Genomic DNA, 19796 nt, shown 5'->3' with positions numbered 1-19796 from the left:
TTTGTTTTGGTTTCATACATTCTATATAGATAGAGGAATGTGTTTGAACTCTCCCCTTTAATGTATTGGGTTAGCTTGAATGTGTGTTTGCCCTCTTCTTGATACCCACATTAGTATTAATAGCCATCAAGCAAGATGGCGTTTTTCGCGCTTTGTTTGCGCATGTGCTTGATGAGTATGTGCTGTTATGCATCACCGCGCATGCGCGGACTTAAGCCTAATAAGGGCGGCTTCCAGTAGTAAGCTTGGCAGCGTTTCCCTCAATGTGCATGCGCGCGGCCGCTGGCATTTTCAAATTAAACTTCGTTGATTATGTACTACTATTTGATGCGAATTGAGAAGGTATGCACATGCAATGTTAGATGTTGGTACTATTATATTTGTGTGGTGTGGGGAGGAGGTTATAGTTATATTTATATGTATGAAACCAAAGGGGGAGGTGACGATGTCACTTCCGGTTTCGGTTTCCCTTATCATACTGATGGCCATCAGATGTGTAAATGATATTTAAGGGGATCTGTGGTGAGTTTGATAAACGCCCTTGATAAAGGCAACCAGGAGGTGCCGAAACGTTGGGGGGTTATTTGTGATTCCTGTTTCTGCCCTGATAGGCTTGTGAGAATTGTGGTAAATCTATTGTTCATTATTTTTTTGCCTATTTTGTATCACTTTATATCTTTTATATATTTTTGTACTTTAATCTTGATATTGGTTTATTAAACCTGGTTTAGTATTCAATGTGTATTCTGGTGTGCATTCTCTTGCTTATTTTGAGTACTGTTATTGTTGGTATTGGAGGGAATACCAGTGAGAATTAGCACCCAGGTGGTGAAGTGTGTACTAGTTAGTTTCTCCATACTGTAATTTTTGTAGTATGATATAAACCCACTCAATAACAAGATTGTAACCAAACCCCATTAAATAAAATAATAAGAAGGTTGAGATGGGCTTCCCCCTCTATTTAATCAATGGGAGAAATATTTAGGTTGTCATCATATTAAATGAAGGAAGAATACCCGTATACATGAGAAATTAGTTGTCGAGCAAATCGTATTTCACCTGAATTTGTCTTCTTGGAAGGGTCCAAATTTCCAAATTGATGGAAACCAATGTGAGATGAAAATAAATGACTGTAACATCAGGAAGAAAGAACATGAGAAGATTGAAAAATACCAAGAACTGAAATAAGAGCCAGAAAGGATGTGGAAAGTGAAGGCAGTAGTAGTTCCAGTCATGATAGGAGCACTCGGGGCTGTGACTCCCAATGTGAGGGAGTGGCTTCAACAGATTCCAGGTGGGGCATCTGAGTTCCCTGTCCAAAAGAGTGCTGTTCTAGGAACAGCTACGATACTGCACAGAACCCTTCATCTCCCAGGCCTCTAGTAGAGGACGCGAGAATGAGGAATAAACATCTACAAAATCTATTTATTTTTTTTTAATTTATATCTATAAAAGAGCATTATGGGAGATGCAGTCCTCAACAATTAGAGTGCCAAAGGTTGTCTACACTTGCTTTTTTCACAGTATTTTTAATTGCTAATATTGTGTTTGGTTGAATAGAAGGGTAGCTACATTAATGTTTTACTACCAAAACAAACAAACAAAAAAACTAAAAGAAACTGTGCTTTGAATGCACTTAAATATAAAAATCACATAGGAAGACTAAATAGTGCAAGGCAAACCTCCTGACAGCCAGGTGGCCATAGCACTAGGATTTTCCCTGCCTTAACCAAGTTCTTAAACAAATAGATTAGAGATGATGTAAGTTCTACAGTTACATATGTGATCAATTTATGCTAAACGAAGCTGCATATAATATCTGGGTTTACCTTGAGTATTTAAAAGCTTCTAAACCAAACCTTTGTTACACAATCTCTTTCAAACTATGTTATTCTATGCATTAGATGGGAAAATGTTAAAACATGCTTTTATATAGCTCTGAAGCACTGTATATAGACAACTGTCAAAGCTGGCTACTCGCAATAAAAGCAAACATAAAGCAAAGAGCATCCTATATTATGAAATGCCCTTAGGTTAATGTATAATTCAATAAATTATATAGCTTCATCAATTGCCATCTGTAAGAGGTAACACTTGCAGTCTCCCTTTAAAGTGATCCTCTAAGCACCATCACCACTACAGCACTCTTTCAGTATGGTGCTGTCTGAGAATAGATTGAGATGTACTGGATACTGCACTCACCAAGTAGCCCAGGTGCTTTGAAGCCAGGGCTGGCCAGGCCTCCCTTTCAAGATATGCAGGGTAAATACCGGTTCAGGCCCTCCAGGATAACAAAAAATAGCAGCTTTATTGGGTTTTTGCCCCAATAAAGCTGGTATTTTTTTGTTATCCCGGAGTGCCTGAACCGGTATTTATTCTGCATATCTAAGAATAGATTGAAACTTACCTGTCACTGTTCAGGATCCCTCTTTCCCTGGGCTGCTTTCGGTCTGAGCTGGTATGCTAAAGTGGAAGTTGATATTTCTGTGTTATGATACCAAGTTGGCACATCATTCATAGACTGAGAGCTTCAGCTAGCAATGGGAAGAGCATGCAAAAGTGGCAAGACTCACACATATACCACAATATATAATCACTTAATAGCAAGATTGTAACCAAATCCCATTAAATAATAAGAAGGTAGAGGTGGGTTGCCCCTCCATTTAGTCAATGGGATAAATATTTAGCTTGTCATCATATTAAATGAAGTACGAAAACATGTAGATATATGGGATTAGTTGTGGAGCAAATCGAATTTCACTTGAATTTGGCTACTTGGAAGAGTCCAAATTTCCAAATCAATAGAAGCCAAAATAAGATGAAAATACAGTGGATACAGTGCCATGAATAGCCTCCATGGATAAAGTGCCATGTATAACCTCCATGCATACAGTGCCATGTATAACCTCCATGCATACAGTGCCATGGATAGCTTCCATGGATACAGTGCCATGGATAGCCTCCATGAATAAAGTGCCATGGATAGCCTCCATGGATACAGTGCCATGGATAGCCTCCATGGATACAGTGCCATGGATAGCCTCCATGGATACAGTGCCATGGATAGCCTCCATGGATACAGTGCCATGGATAGCCTCCATGGATACAGTGCCATGGATAGCCTCCATGGATAAAGTGCCATGTATAACCTCCATGGATACAGTGCCATGGATAGCTTCCATGGATAAAGTGCCATGTATAACCTCCATGGATACAGTGCCATGGATAGCCTCCATGGATACAGTGCCATGGATAGCCTCCATGGATACAGTGCCATGGATAGCCTCCATGGATACAGTGCCATGGATATCCTCCATGGATACAGTGCCATGGATAGCCTCCATGCATACAGATCAATCTCACCCACCGGCTGACGTAAGGAAGGGGAGGAGCGGCGGCGACCTGAAACCACCGCCGAGGGACATCGGCCGGGGTCTCAGGTAAGTGACTGAAGGGGTTTTAACCCCTTCAGCAACCAGGGATGGGGATGGGGGGTGGGAGGGATAGGGGACCTGCAGTGCCAGGAAAACGGATTGTTTCCTGGCACTGGAGTGTCCCTTTATTAAGTTAATTCACATCTGTCAATGTAGAAATAAAGCAGGGAGCCCACAGATGAATGTTGTACATGGAGGAATTATTTTCAAGTAACCCTATGGAACAAGCGCAGCTTAGTGGAATGGGGCTTGATAGAGCTAGGAGGCTGGCATAGGGGGAAGGCCCTCTGGGATAGACAGCCATTTTAGAATTAGGCACTTTTAATTTGTTTACCTGGCCTAATTTGTCCCTCCCTCCCATGTAAAAGGGTAAGGGGTGTTAGCTCCCATTTGGTCACAGCGGCAGGGATATAGAGAGAAAAGGTTAGGGGACAAACAGGCTCTGGGTTAGTGTAAATAGAATAGGACAGTTAGGCTGCTGGTTAAGAGTTTGGTTAAACGGTTCGTTATGAACTTTGGTAGGTTTTGAGCTTGGTGGTGGCTCAGAACCTGGTGGGTGGTAGGGTGTATCGGGGTATGCCCCTACCGTGATTATTTAACAAAGGTTGGCACTTATATTATATTTATGATGTTTGTTATTATTGTTATTTATGTTATTTATATTTACGGAAAATATGGGCCATTGCCTTTTGTTTCGGGGACATAGGATGTTATATGGCGGGATGAGGAGCTGGGCAATGACTTTTATTGTTATCAACATTAATAAAGCTGTGGACATATTGATCCATACATTATCAGAGTTAAAATGGCTGCAGAGATGACATATCATGCAAATTAACTTACTTTTCCCAAGATCCTCTGGTGTATTGGAATATGTCATTGTGCATGTTTGTTTTAATTAATAAAAACTCAATATGATATCACAGTTAAAATGGCGGCAGAGATGGCATTCCATGAAAATTAACTTACTTTTCCCCATGATCCTCTGGTCCACTGAACATTATCTAAACCATGATAGAAAATGAAAAAGAAATTTAAAAAAAAATATGACTGGTATTTGTAAAAGTGTAGCAACAATCTGCATGAAACAAGTGGATAAACAGAGCATCTCTCTTGTATAATCAATGTAATGGGAGTGAGTTAACCATATAGGAGTAGACAGAAAAAAATAATAATAATAAAACTTAAATCCATAAACACTTTCCACACCTTCAAAAATCCCTCGTTAAAAGCTCTTAACGAGGAGAGTGGTGAGTTTCAGCTTACACATTGTTAAACCGCCCGCTGGCAGCTTTACTTAACAAGGACACACAGAGAGGAACACCAATCTGCCACACCATTAACTCCAGACATGCATTTGGGGCGTACTTGACCCTTTGTGTGCCAAATTAGCAAGACACACATTGCATTACTTAACACATTTGGCATTTGTGCAGACTGGATTTCATAACCTCCAAATCCGCAGAGTGAATGTCTTATGGCACAAACAGGCAAGCGGAATACTGTGTCTTCTAGACATATTTTGGAACAGGTTAGCTGTGAGCGACCCGCACCAGAGTTTTTAACATATGAATCACATCCTATAAATGTATACATTGACCGTCCATCCGGAGCTGTGTTTAGATTTGTGTACATATACGGAATAAGCAAATGCATGTTGTAATGTGTACTTTAGTTAGTGTACACAGAGCTTAAGCGAGGATGTGCTTCTATGAAAAAACAGGAACAAAAAACCCAGGAAGCATATTTTCCGAGACAGAAAGAGATGGCCGCTTTCATATGGAGATCTGCATGAAATATGAGTAAATGTTACAAAATATTCTTTGGAGGTTATTATGCCTATAAAAGAACTCAATTCTAGCACAACCTTTCATATATTAAGTAATGTCTTGCTTTTTAAACTCTTCAATACTATAATTAGAGTTGCATTTGAATGGTAGGTGCCAACTGCCTAGTATCCAGTGGGACAGTCCTGATTTTGAACATCCTCAGAGTGATTTCCTTTATATTTGTCTGGTATTATCAGAAGTGGACAAATGCCCTCATTATTTAGAGGACATTGCTGTAGTTTTCTACCTATGTCTAATCTGTGCATGGACAGCCCTGGTTGACTGTTTATTATGCCCAGTTTTCAGGCATATCTACCACTTTTATAACTTACCTAGGACACCCATTGCAATACCCGAAAGATGCATTATGCAAGAAAGGTGCTGCCGCAGTGACCAAAATTCATACAGAAAAAAATAGTTACGGCGCACTCAGACTTGTAAAAATTCATAAAAAACAAACAAGCAATATAGGCGCTAAAAGTGTAAAATATTAGTGCAAATATTAAAAATAAATGTAGAGCAGCACCTAAAAGTGCACAAGCTCAAAAAAACACCATACAAAGAATATAAATAGAAAGGTGCGCTGTACCTTTAAAAATTTAAAGTGCAAATTAGTGCATCAAAATAGTGTCTGAGGAATCTGAGGAAGCCGATTGGGCAAAACGCGTCATCACGTTCGCATACGAAGTCATCACGTTATCACGTGATTGCATGGAGCTCCGAACCCGGAAGTGCCTTGTATAGTGCCACAAGTTGTAGAGACCGCGGAAATTTGCTGCGTTCATCTCTTCAAAGTATTGAATTGGACACTGGCCTTCTATTGTATACTCACTTTGCTCTTACAAATAAATTAATTCAATACACTGTAGCTTGTGTTTAGCACCAGTACTATTTAATTTGTCTCCCACATTTTGTAATTCGCGTAGGACCCACTGACATTGGGGTACTTTGAAGCAGTGGTGGGCTTAACATCATATGGCCATATGGTGGAACTAAATCCCCATATTTATTCTCTTAGATAGGCGTTTTATAGTAGCCTTCTTAGTTATGAATTTGTACAAGTCTGAGTGCGCCGTAAATAGTTTTTTCTCTACCCATTGCAATACCGGAACAACTACTTTATGGCTCCAACACCGACTTACGCAAATGCATTACTCCTAAATTCGAAGGTTACCCCATAAATAAAAATATATATATAATTAATGAATCATGTAATTTAAAATGAACATCTATATTAGTTGATTTCACCCCAACATTGTTGGAATGAGGCATACAGCCTTTTTGATGCACAGTCATACAGCCCCGATTATCACCTATTTAACACTGTGCCATCAAAAAGTGTTACACGGCATTCAGAAAGAGATTTTCTTGTCTTGTAACCCGTATACCACAAAACGATAGAATGCAAAACACACAACCAAGGATACACTGTGTTTAGACAACAAAAAGAAGACGAGAGAACTTTTCACTGAACCTCAAGAAATAGTTCAATGCAAAACAATGAAAAATAGATGTTTAGCAAAAAAAGAAAAAGTGACATCACTCTCCAACAGTGCATGCGGTGACAGGAAAGGAATTTCTTTCAATTTGTAATAGCAGACGGCACAGCTCAGGAAAACATGTAAAGTTCCAAATGGCAATTGTTATGTTTTTAATTAAAGGAGTTAGCATGAGATCTGCTCTAAACAATTCAACATGTTTTAATGGATGAGAATTGGATAACCGTGACCATTGCCCTTTGCTGTTAAACCTCGGTAAATACATTGCACCTATTAACCCCTTTTCTTCAAACCCACAGAAATATACTCCCCAGCTGAAGCCTGGTTTATATGCAATGCTTGAATTTGTTCTCAAAATGGATGAATTCAAAAAGAAAAAAAAATTACTCGTCTTTAACAATGCTCCTTCACTGCACCATCTGTCTCCAAATCAAGATATATTGACATTTGTCTCTCTACCCAAAACAGAGAGGCTGTGGGCGATAACTTTATACCCCCATACTATCAAGACACTTGGAATGCTTCTATACACTAAGACTGCAGCTTAAAGGGCCAATGTCACATCCATCCATCCCTGCAACAAGCCCATGTAATTTAAAGACTGCAGCTTAAAGGTACAGACTGAGTATAAGAAGCTACGGGATTCCCTTCATCTTAGTTACTACATTATTAATTCACTACAACAATGTTACTATTTGTACCTGTAGTTTACTACTGTATAATTTTGCACTTACAGTTACATTAAATTATTAATGATCTGGTTGATTATCAGCTGCTACAGTTATACCATTAACTCTCTCTGCCATCACATACAATTTTCTCTGCTACCTTTTGTCTCATCTCCCCAGTTTAACCTTTAGTTTGTAAGCTCACGGGCAGGGCCCTCTACCTGTTGTATCGGTCTGTTCTGAATGTATTGTCTTTTTCCCAATTGCGCTGCGGAATATGTTGGCGCTTTATAAATACCAGTAATAAATAATAAATAAATAAATAAGCACCAACAATGACCTGGATGGGAGTGAGTGTTTCGGAGTAGACATTAAACTTTGAGATTTGTTTCACGCTGCAATTCAACCAATTTCGGGCAGATTGAGTGATAGATTAAATTCCCCAATTCTGAGCAAACATTTGACAAATCACAGAATCACAGACCGAATGGACCACGCAATACCAAACATATTCGGGGGTCATGATTCTGAATTCCACCTGTGGTACCAAAAAAATTAATGGCTAGGTGACACTAAATACTGGTTTTATTCACAGATCAAGTGATAAGTGAGCAATAGAGTGGGAAAAGAGGAGAGAAATGTTTTAAAATTTATATTTAGATATATATGTATTTTATATTTAATAAATATTTATTATTACTGCTTCTATCAGTGTACTGCAAAGAAAATTCATAATACTTTATTTTACGTACATAGAAACATAGAATATGACAGCAGATAAGAACCATTCAGCCCATCTAGTCTGCCCAATTTTCTAAATACTTTCATTAGACCCTGGCCTTATCTTATAGTTAGGATAGCTTTATGCATTTCCCACGCATGCTTAAACTCCTCTACTGTGTTAACCTCTACCACCTTAGCTGGAAGGCTATTCCATGCATCCACTCTCAGTAAAGTAATACTTCCTGATATTATTTTAAACCTCTTGTTGTGGTAGCGTTTCTTCTTTTAAATATAGTCTCCTCCTTTAATGTGTTGATTCATTTATTAATTTTAATATTTCTATCATATCCCCCTGTCTCGTCTTTCCTCCAAGCTATACATGTTAAATTCCTTTAACCTTTCCTGGTAAATTAATATATTTTGCAAGACACCGACTGGTCCATCTTTGGCCTTTTTTTTTTTTTTTTGCTTTTCTGCTCTTCTGTCTAGGTTCCCAAATGCCAAAATTCTTCCAGGCCGAGCCAACATTCAGCCAAAAATGGTGAGTCCCCAAAAAATTTCTATTTTCAGGAAAAATGGTTCAGCCAAGCCAAATTTTCTCTCTTTACACACGTCTAGCAATCACCAGAACTATGAAGCCTGTACTGACAAACTGCAGTTTATTTTAATTTACAGAACATCAAATCCACTCAGGCAACTGTATTTACTATAAATGGCATTACAATATTTTACATATAAGGGTCAATGTGCTAAAATGCACGTTGCTATGACTTGATCAAATGTAAAAATATATTCCAAAATATTATTAGGGAAAAATATCTCTCTCACCTCAATTATATATTCTATCTTTCTCACCTTCCCCCCTTATAATTTGCAAGTCAATCCTCTCCAAAAAAATCCATTGTATTAGTAATTTTGAAGTCTAGGTGAAAACAACTTTAATTTCTATTGGTGCTATCTGGTGTCTTATAATGCATGTCCTAAAAATGATACAGTCCTATGTTTCTCTGTAGATGAGTTACTTTATTGTTTCTGTTCAGCAATCTTTGCACCCATGTAGTTAAATTAAAACATTTTTTTTTCTTATAACTTCTTGGTTGTGAACAGGTTAACGTGACATAATAGTTATACAGGTGGGACTAATGACCCAGTTAGTCTGTGCTTCCTGCCTTGTTTGCCAGCCCTATCATTACCGAAAAATCATAAGACACACTTGAAGGCAAAAGAGTTTTTTGGCACGCAAATTATGGGCTGATCTCTTTCCAAATATCAATCAAATATTTCAGTGCTTTGAGACAACTGATTCGGCAAGTTGGTTTCAAAAAGCATGTTCTTAGTTTATATTGTGTCTGTAAGAACCACAAGTTCATTCTAAAATGTTTTATGGTTACGTCTGAAAATGAGGTAAAGGTCTAATAGTGTTGGACCCACGGTGAGCTATGGGAGGAGCGGAATGGGAGATGTAGGGTAAGGATTGTTTGCTACGATTTACATTCTTTACACTTGCAAAATCATTTCTCAAGTCCACATCTTTACGGTACACATGTCTTGTACATATTTTTATCTACATTATTCCAAACTTGTATAACATCGCCTCGTAGTTGTCATGCACACTTCATGCATCATTGCCTTCCTTCTTCCAGCCTCAACCCTAATCTCTTGAACTATTTCCTTTCCACCTCCTATTTCTCTTAACCGCGTCTGTCTCATCATCTGTTACTGTCCTCATATTTCTTTAGGCTGTCATTGCTGTTTTTCTTAGGTTACACTACCACTCTTTCAATCCATTTACTACGTCCTCTTTTCCATCGAGTTGTAAAATTCCTTGGAGCTTTGTGATCCCTAATGGTTTTCGGACCAGTTTTTTGGCTTTCATTAAAAAGAATATTTCCAAGCAGTCTTCGTCCTCACCAGAGATATAAAAATAAGTCTGTGGGGAAGCTGAATTAAAACTCTTGTACCACTGTAATGCAAGATTGCATCCAAGTATATAGAGGTTGCTTTGTTTAACTTCTTGCTATGGGACTCCTGAGATCATCCACTGCACAGAATTCAAAGGTTTATGGACGAGCAGACAGTCTACATAATAAACTGAGAGTTACAAGGCTGGATCAAGAACATGTAGGGTCAGTGATGGGATACCAATGTCACATGGTGCCCCTCTGATGTATTAAAGGGACAATGTATGCTGCTTCCATAGGATATTGTGCAAAGAGGTCCCCTATCCCAAACTCTCCTGAATGTATTATCTATGATTAGCAAACATCGTAGTAACTACAAGCCAATCCAGCGCTCAGATATTTCACAGGATGAGGCAATTCCCCCATACTTGTCTTGTGCTTACATGGTGATGTAGACATACATTGTACGAGTTCCCATATCTTTGTGTGATTGCCCTCTATGAAAAAGCTATGGCTGTAAATACAAGTGTTTTTATTTGTAACTGAATTTATGAAACACCAGAATAGAACTATCCTATGGTTTTCACCCATCTCATCTCCAGCACTAATATATTTATATGTATATATTTACAAGATTTTACTATTTTATAGATTCCTGAACATGCAGCAGATCTCTTCAACGAGGAACTCTCTCATCAAAAGGTGAATGGAGCTTTAAAACCTTTACACCAGGGCTGCCCACAAGGTAGATCCCCAGCTGTTGAACTACGCCTCCCATGATGCTTTGCATGCCTTTAGAATGTCAAAGCATAATGGAAGCTGTAGTTTTAAAACATCTGTGGATCTACATTTTGGGTAGCCCTGTTTGACACCATGACAAAACACGCAGTAAAGAATTTAAACTACTTTGTTTTCTGTGCATCACCTGTTTCAAACTTCTGGAATAAAAGGGAATCATGACGTGTCACACATGTCACGTGTCCTTAAAGGGACTCTCCAGGCACCCAGACCACTTCTGCTCATTGGAGTGGTCTGGGTGCCAACTCCCACTACCCTTAACCCTGCAAGTGTAATTATTGCAGTTTTTCATAAACTGCAATATTTACATTGCAGGGTTAACTCCACCTCTAGTGGCTGTCTATTAGACAGCCACTAGAGGTCACTTCCTGGGTTCTAGCACAGGTTTCCTGTGCTAGAGCGTCGCTGGACGTCCTCATGCTGTGTGAGGACCTCCAGCGTCGCTCAAAACCCCATAGGAAAGCATTGAAATGATTTTTCAATGCTTTCCTATGGGGAGACGTAATGCGCATGCGCGGCATTTCCGCGCATGCGCATTAGGTCTCCTCGGCCGGTGAGCAAGATTAGTCTCGCCCACCGGCCGACGTAATCATTAGGAGGAGCGTCACGGAGGTGGAGACAGCGGCGAGGGACATCGCCGCTGTCCCAGGTAAGTGACTGAAGGGGTTTTCACCCCTTCAGTAACCGGGGATTGGTGGGTGGGAGGGAGAGGGACCCTCCAGTGCCAGAAAAACGGATCGTTTTTCTGGCACTGGAGTTTCCCTTTAAGGGGTTAACCTATTTATGGCTTGAGAATCTATATATTTGCCCCACTATACAGCAACCTGCATTTCATATGATTCCCTCTTGCTCGTTAAGGAAAAAAAAAATGTATACTAAAATTCTCTCAATTAGACTTCCAGTGGTATGGAGGTGTCATTACATATTAGTACAGGTCTGGCTAGAGACCCAAATCCGCTGTTATTGATTTAGTATGTCTGGCTATAAGTTTTTAAAGTATTTGCTTAAACAGTTGAATACCTCATGTTGTTTTATTAAAGGACCACTAAAGTCACCGAGACCACGTCATCTCAATGAATGAATCTCGAATGATCTGGGTGCAGTGAACCTGTCATTTTAACATTGCTGTTTTATAGACTGCAGTTTTGTGTGTTTCTTTGTCCTCCCCCAGTCCCCTGTCTTTCTCTTTGTCTCTTCAGCCCCTCTGTGTGTCTGTCTGTCCTCCAGACTTCGGTGTGCCTCTTTCTCCCCTGCACCTCATGTGTGTGTCTCTTTGTCCCCCAACACTTTTGTGTGTCTTTTGTCCCCCCAGGCCCTTTTTGTGTCTCTTTACCCCCACCCTCTCTGTGCTTCTATTTGTTCCCCCCAGCCCTGTGTACCTCTTTTCCCCATCCAGCCCTGTGTGCCTCTTTGATCCCCCAACCCCTCTGTTTATCTCTTTGCCCCCCATCCCTTTATGGGCTTTTTGGCCCACCTGTTTACCTTCATGTAGCATGGCTGGGCAGACTGCGGTAGAGGATCATCTCTTTCCTGCACCCAATCTGACAGGAAGCTGATTGTTGCTCTCAGCAAGCAGCTTCCTGTCAGATCAGCTGGAGGATACAGAAGATCCTCTTCTGAGGTTCGCTCGGACACGCTACATGCAGTGACTGGCAGGAGGGGGAGCACTGTGTAGCCATGCCCTCAATCTTATCTAGGGACAGGACACTAGCGTTAGGAATACAGGTTTCTATTCCAAAAGCTATAGTGTTCCTTTAATTTTGTTTTCTTTTTGCTTGGATCACTAAAACTGAATGGATCACTAAAAGTATTTATAAATTGGTATATGAGAACAAACACATTAAATGGCATTGACATTTAAAAGTGCTATTATTCAGCTCATATATATATATGCTTAAATTTAATGTTATTTTGATAATCTTTTCAAACAATGTCAAATTAAAAATATATATTAATATAAGGTTTCAGTCATACTTGGACTTTTTTCATGTCCAAGTGGGACTGAATCGTTGACTGTACCTTTGCACAAATAAAGGATATATTGCACAAGACTACAAGCCCTCTGAGTGCATTTCTCTGGGATGTTGTATTGGGGCACGAAATAGCCCAGAGGCAAGAACAGGACAGGAATGTGAGTGCCAAGCCCATGTTGGATGGATATATATATATATATTGCAGTTATTATTATTATTATTATTATTTTGCTGCATAGGAATACAAACAGGCTTATCACTCCCAAACAGCAAGCGACAAGCTATTCAAGATACAAAGGTGAGTACTGTTAGGCATTCGGAGAGACATATAAATTTTTTCAGTAATATATGACAGGCTAACTAACATGCCAAAATACAAAGGTTTCGGGGTGTCAAGGGCATTGTTACATTGATGCTCTTCAATAGTGATGTACCGAACGGTTCGCTGGCGAATAGTTCCTGGCGAACATAGCGTGTTCGCGTTCACCACGGCGGGCGAACATATGCGCGGTTCGATCCGCCCCCTATTCGTCATCATTGAGTAAACTTTGACCCTGTGCCTCATAGTCAGCAGACACATTCCAGCCAATCAGCAGCAGACCCTCCCTTCCAGACCCTCCCACCTCCTGTACAGCATCCATTTTAGATTCATTCTGAAGCTGAATTCTTAGTGAGAGGAGGGAAAGTGTAGCTGCTGCTGATTTGATAGGGAAATGGATAGCTAGGCTAGTGTATTCAGTGTCCACTACAGTCCTGAAGGACTCATCTGATCTCTGCTGTAAGGACAGCACCCCAAAAAGCCCTTTTTAGGGCTAGAACATCAGTCTGCTTTTTTTCCCTGTGTAAACTAATTGCAGTTGCCTGCCTGCCTGCCAGCTTCTGTGTCAGGCTCACAGTGGATACTGTTCCAACTTGCCCAGTGCCACCACTCATATCTGGTGTCACAATAGCTTGCATTTAAAAACAAAAGATTTGTTTTCACTGTAATAGATTGAATAGCAGTTAGTTGTCAGTAGCCGACGTCATGACGACAACCCAACCCGATCTGTCAATCAAGCCCCAAGCACGAATGAGGATTCGTCGGGGGCGTGATTACCTGTTTGGAACCAGGGTATAAAATAGGGCTTTCTACATTTGTTCATTGCCCTGTCGTGGTTCTAGCTTGTCTAGTCACTCAGTGCTCTTGTATTCTGTTAGTTTCTTTGGTTTTGACCCGGCTTGTCTGTTCTACCTTGTTTACCTCTATTACCCTTTGACTCGGCTTGTCTCTCGCTTACCTGCTCTCTCGTTCCCTCGACCTCGGCTTGTCTCTAGACCATTCTTTACTTACTACTTACGTTAGTCCAGCCATTCTAAGGTCCGGTATACGTACCCTGTACCTGTTTGTACTCTGCGTGTTGGATCCCTGTCCCGATCCTGACATTACGACAGGGCCAATGGATCCTGCAGGTACAAACACTCAGGTTGGTCCTTCCGATTCTAGATTTGATGCCATGGATCACAGAATGGACCAGATGGCTCTAGCGCTGCAAGCTTTATTATCTCGATCTAGTAATCCACCGGAAGAGATGCGAGCCACGTCCATCTCCTCTGTAAGTTCAGGTCTAGAAGTAGCCACTGTAGGTGCTTCTTCCCGTATTACACCTCCTGTACGTTATGGTGGTTCTCCGGAGAAGTGCCGTGGTTTCTTAAACCAAATTGGTATTCATTTTGAATTACAACCTCGCTCTTACCCTACAGATAGGGCAAAGGTTGGATTCATTATCACACTCCTCATTGATAAGGCTCTGAGATGGGCCAATCCTCTGTGGGAGAATGATAACCCGTTAGTCTATAATTATAATGCCTTTGTCGCTGCTTTTAGAAGAACTTTTGACCCTCCAGGTAGAAAGGTCAATGCAGCTAGATTACTATTGCGCCTTAGACAAGATAACCAAACCCTTGTGCATTATGCACTAGAGTTCAGGTCTTTGGCGGCAGAAGTTAAGTGGAATGAACAGGCCTATATAGACGTATTTGTAAACGGATTATCTGATGAAATTCTAGACGAGGTGGCTACTAGAGAGCTTCCTGAAAATTTGGAGGATTTAATTTCTTTTATTTCTCGTATTGACGAACGTTTAAGAGAGAGACAGAACACTCGAGATAATATTCGTAGACCTTCCTTTAAACTAGCTCCTTTATTTCAAAGTCCTCAAACCACTATCCCAGTCTTTTCTGAACCTATGCAGATAGGCAATACTCACCTCTCAGAAGAAGAAAGACAGTACAGGAGAGAGGAGGGGTTGTGTATGTATTGTGGAGTAAGAGGGCACCTTCGCCTAAATTGTCCTAATCGTCCGGGAAACGCTCGCACCTAAGTTTCTCTAGAGGACAGGCCTTGGGTGTTTCTATTTTGTCCTCTATACACAATTATAAAGATCACAGGCTTCTGCTACCTGTTTCTTTAGCATGGGAGAAGGGAGTAATAAAGACTATGGCATTGATAGACTCCGGAGCTGCTGAGAGCTTTATTGACCAAGTTTTTGTTTCTAAACACACTATCGCATCTCAGCTAAGAGACACCCCCTTGGCCGTTGAGGCCATAGATGGTAGACCATTATCTGAACCTGTGATTTCTCATGAGACTATACCTGTTATTTTGACTGTTGGTATCTTACACGAGGAAGGTATATCCCTTATGCTTATCTCGTCCCCTTCTGTTCCTATAATTCTGGGGTATCCATGGTTAAAGAAACATAACCCTATTATTGATTGGGAGCTAGGGGAGATAACTTCATGGGGTCAGGGTTGCCAGGACAGGTGTTTACAGAAAGTCTCACCACTTTGCGTAGGTAATACACCGGTTAACCCCACCCAGTCTACAGACTTACAAATACCGTCTCGGTATATAGATTTAAAGGCAGTCTTTGACAAGAAGAATGCTGATACTTTACCTCCACACAGGTCCTTTGATTGCAAGATTAATCTCCTACCTGGTACTATGCCTCCGAGGGGCAATGTATATCCTTTATCCACTAAGGAGAACTTAGTCTTAGAGGAGTACACGGTAATGCCTTTTGGGCTCTGTAATGCACCGGCAGTATTTCAGGATCTGATCAATGAAGTTCTTAGGGAATTTCAACAGGATTGTGTTATTGTATATTTGGATGATATACTAATACACTCTAGAGAAATTGAGACCCACCACAGACAAGTCAGAAGGGTATTGCGCAAACTCCTACAACATGGGTTGTACTGCAAATTGGAGAAATGTAGTTTTGACCAATCTCAGATAAACTTTCTTGGTTACGTGATTTCTGGGGAAGGCTTTAAAATGGATCCGGATAAACTCCAGTCTATTTTAGATTGGCCATTACCCAGGAGTCTCAAGGCCATTCAGAGGTTTATTGGATTCTCCAATTATTATAGGCGCTTCATTAAAGGATACTCTTCCATTATTGCTCCTATTACCAATATGACCAGACAGGGGGCTGACACTAAGACTTGGTCTACTGAAGCTCTCGTTGCCTTCAAGACACTTAAGGAACTTTTTGCTTCTGCACCAATTTTAGTTCACCCCGATACAACTTTACCTTTCCTACTCGAGGTAGACGCCTCAGAGACAGGTATAGGTGCCATCTTGTCTCAAAGGTTAGGCGTGGATAAACCATTACATCCATGTGGTTTTTTTTCCAAGAAACTATCTGGGACTGAAAGCAGATATGATATTGGTGACAGGGAACTACTAGCTGTTATCATGGCTTTAAAGGAGTGGAGACATTTATTGGAGGGGACCTTGCATCCTGTTACTATTCTGACGGATCACAAGAACTTGTCTTATATTGGGGAGGCCAAGCGCTTATCCGCCAGACAAGCTCGTTGGTCCTTGTTCCTCACCCATTTCAATTACGTGCTCACTTATAGACCTGGTTCTAAGAACTCTAAGACCGATGCTTTGTCTCGCCAACATGAACCTTCTACTATATCTGAGACGGTTTTGTCTTCTATAGTTCCCAAGTGCAATATTATCGCCAACACTAGCCTCAGGATTCATTCTCCGTTGCTTGCCGAGATTATGAAGCTACAACATCTAGCTCCTAGACAGAGTCCTGAGTCACGGTATTTTGTTCCTGCTGAACTCCAACTAGAACTGCTACAATGCTTTCACAATAGTAAGGTGGCTGGGCATCCTGGCATTCGTAAGACATGCTCCTTAATAGCCAAAGATTTCTGGTGGCCCTCCTTACGTAAAGATATTAGGGATTTCGTCGAAGCATGTGAGGTCTGTATGAAGACTAAACGACCTCAGACGCTTCCATGTGGGCTTTTGCATCCCTTGAAAATTCCCGAGAAACCATGGACCTGTTTAGCTATGGACTTCATTGTCGATTTACCTGTTTCTAAAAAACAGACTGTGATTCTCACGGTGGTTGACAGGTTTACTAAGATGGCTCATTTCGTGCCCTTACCTAAACTTCCATCTTCTCCTGAATTGGCTGAGATATTCGCTAAAGAGATATTTTGTTTACATGGGATACCTTCCGAAATTGTTTCTGATAGAGGTTCCCAATTTGTTTCCCGTTTTTGGAAGTCATTCTGCTCTCAAATGGGTATCAAATTGAATTTCTCTTCTGCCTATCATCCCCAGTCTAACGGAGCTGCTGAACGCACTAATCAAAAGATCAAACAATATTTGCGTTGTTTCGTTTCCGAACACCAGGACGATTGGGTTGGTCTGATTCCTTGGGCAGAGTTCGCACGCAACAATCTCGTTTGTGATTCTACTCGTTCTAGCCCCTTTTCATGAATTATGGCTTTCATCCCTCCATTCTTCCCTCGGTTTCTCCTTCCCAAGGAGTACCGTCGGTTGATGTTCATGTTGCCAATTTGAGGAAGTTGTGGGATCAGACTCGACAAATTCTTCTGCATAATTCCATGTTGTTCAAGAAACACGCTGATAAACATAGAAGGGCGACTCCAGTCTTTGTTCCAGGGGACAGGGTATGGTTGAGTACCAAAAACATTCGCTTGAAGGTTCCTTCTATGAAATTCGCTCCTCGTTACATTGGACCTTACAAGGTCTTGACTCGAATTAACCCAGTTGCGTATCGTCTGGCTCTTCCATCTGCCTTACGCATTCCTAACTCCTTTCATGTTTCCTTGTTAAAACCCCTAATATGTAACAAGTTTTCCTCCACTGCATCCTCTCCTCGCTCTGTTCAGGTTGAGGGACAAGAGGAGTATGAAATCAATTCCATCATCGATTCTCGTATCTCCCGGGGGAAGTTACAATATCTGGTTGATTGGAAGGGATATGGTCCTGAGGAGAGGTCTTGGATACCTCAGGAGGATGTGCATGCGCCTCGCCTCCGCAGGGCTTTTCACTCCCGTTTTCCATCTCGTCCCGGTTCCTTCCGCCCGGTGGGCGTTTCTGAGGGGGGGGGGGGGGTACTGTCAGGGTACCTGTTGTCTCTACCTCTGTGGAGGTGAGACACTTGGACGTTCTTCCTCGCAAAAGGGTTGAATCACTCGTTCCTCGCGGTTCCCTTGGTCGTTTACACGCCGGCCGCGAGGGATCCACTTCCTTTTATGACGCGGCGTTCAGTAGCCGACGTCATGACGACAACCCAACCCGATCTGTCAATCAAGCCCCAAGCACGAATGAGGATTCGTCGGGGGCGTGATTACCTGTTTGGAACCAGGGTATAAAATAGGGCTTTCTACATTTGTTCATTGCCCTGTCGTGGTTCTAGCTTGTCTAGTCACTCAGTGCTCTTGTATTCTGTTAGTTTCTTTGGTTTTGACCCGGCTTGTCTGTTCTACCTTGTTTACCTCTATTACCCTTTGACTCGGCTTGTCTCTCGCTTACCTGCTCTCTCGTTCCCTCGACCTCGGCTTGTCTCTAGACCATTCTTTACTTACTACTTACGTTAGTCCGGCCATTCTAAGGTCCGGTATACGTACCCTGTACCTGTTTGTACTCTGCGTGTTGGATCCCTGTCCCGATCCTGACAGTATGTCAGAGGAGTTATTTACACATCCGTTTGAAGAAATGAGTGATGCGCAACCATTATTGCCAGAGGATGTAGATAACAGGGATATGTCTCAGTCAGGCAGCATTACACACATGGACGTACGGTGTGATGATGATGATGTGGTACCCGCTGCTGCTTAATTTGCTGAGTTGTCAGATACAAGTGAAGCGGTTGATGATGACTATGCGTCCATGGATGTCACGTGGGTGCCTGCTCGGCAAGAAGAAGAACAGGGCGAAAGTTCAGATGGGGAGACAGAGAGGAGGAGGAGATGAGTTGGAACCAGGGGGAGGTCGTCGCAAGGAGCTAGTGGCACAGTCAGACAGCATGCATCGGCACCCGGGGTCAGCCCGACAGCACGCCAATAGACGCATGCTGTGTCCACCACCAGAATGCCGTCATTGCAGAGCTCCGCAGTGTGGAATTTTTTTTGTGTGTCTGCCTCTGACAACAGCGATGCCATTAGCAACCTGTGCCAAAAGAAACTGAGTCGTGGGAAGTCCAACACCCACCTAGGTACAACTGCTTTGCATAGGCACATGATCGCACATCACAAACGCCTATGGGATCAACACATGAGTACAAGCAGCACAAAAACTCAAAGCCGCCATCCTCCTCCTGGTCCAGCATCTTCAGCCACATCAACCACGGCTGTCCTCCTTGCCCCCTCTCAACCATCCGCCACTCCGTCTCTCGCCTTGGGCAGTTCCTGCTCATCTGCCAACAGTCAGGTGTCTGTCAAGGACATGTTTGAGCATAAGAAGCCAATGTCAGAAAGTCACCCCCTTGCCTGGCGTCTGACAGCTGGCTTGTCTGAACTATTAGCCCGCCAGCTTTTATCATACAAGCTGGTGGAGTCTGAGGCGTTCAAAAAATTTGTAGCTATTGGGACACCGCAGTGGAAGGTACCCGGACGAAATTTCATTCACAAAAGGCAATCCCCAACCTGTACTC

The sequence above is a fragment of the Pelobates fuscus genome, chromosome 1 (genome assembly GCF_036172605.1).
Source record: "Pelobates fuscus isolate aPelFus1 chromosome 1, aPelFus1.pri, whole genome shotgun sequence".
Lineage (NCBI taxonomy): Eukaryota > Metazoa > Chordata > Amphibia > Anura > Pelobatidae > Pelobates > Pelobates fuscus.
This window is presented reverse-complemented; position numbering follows the sequence as displayed.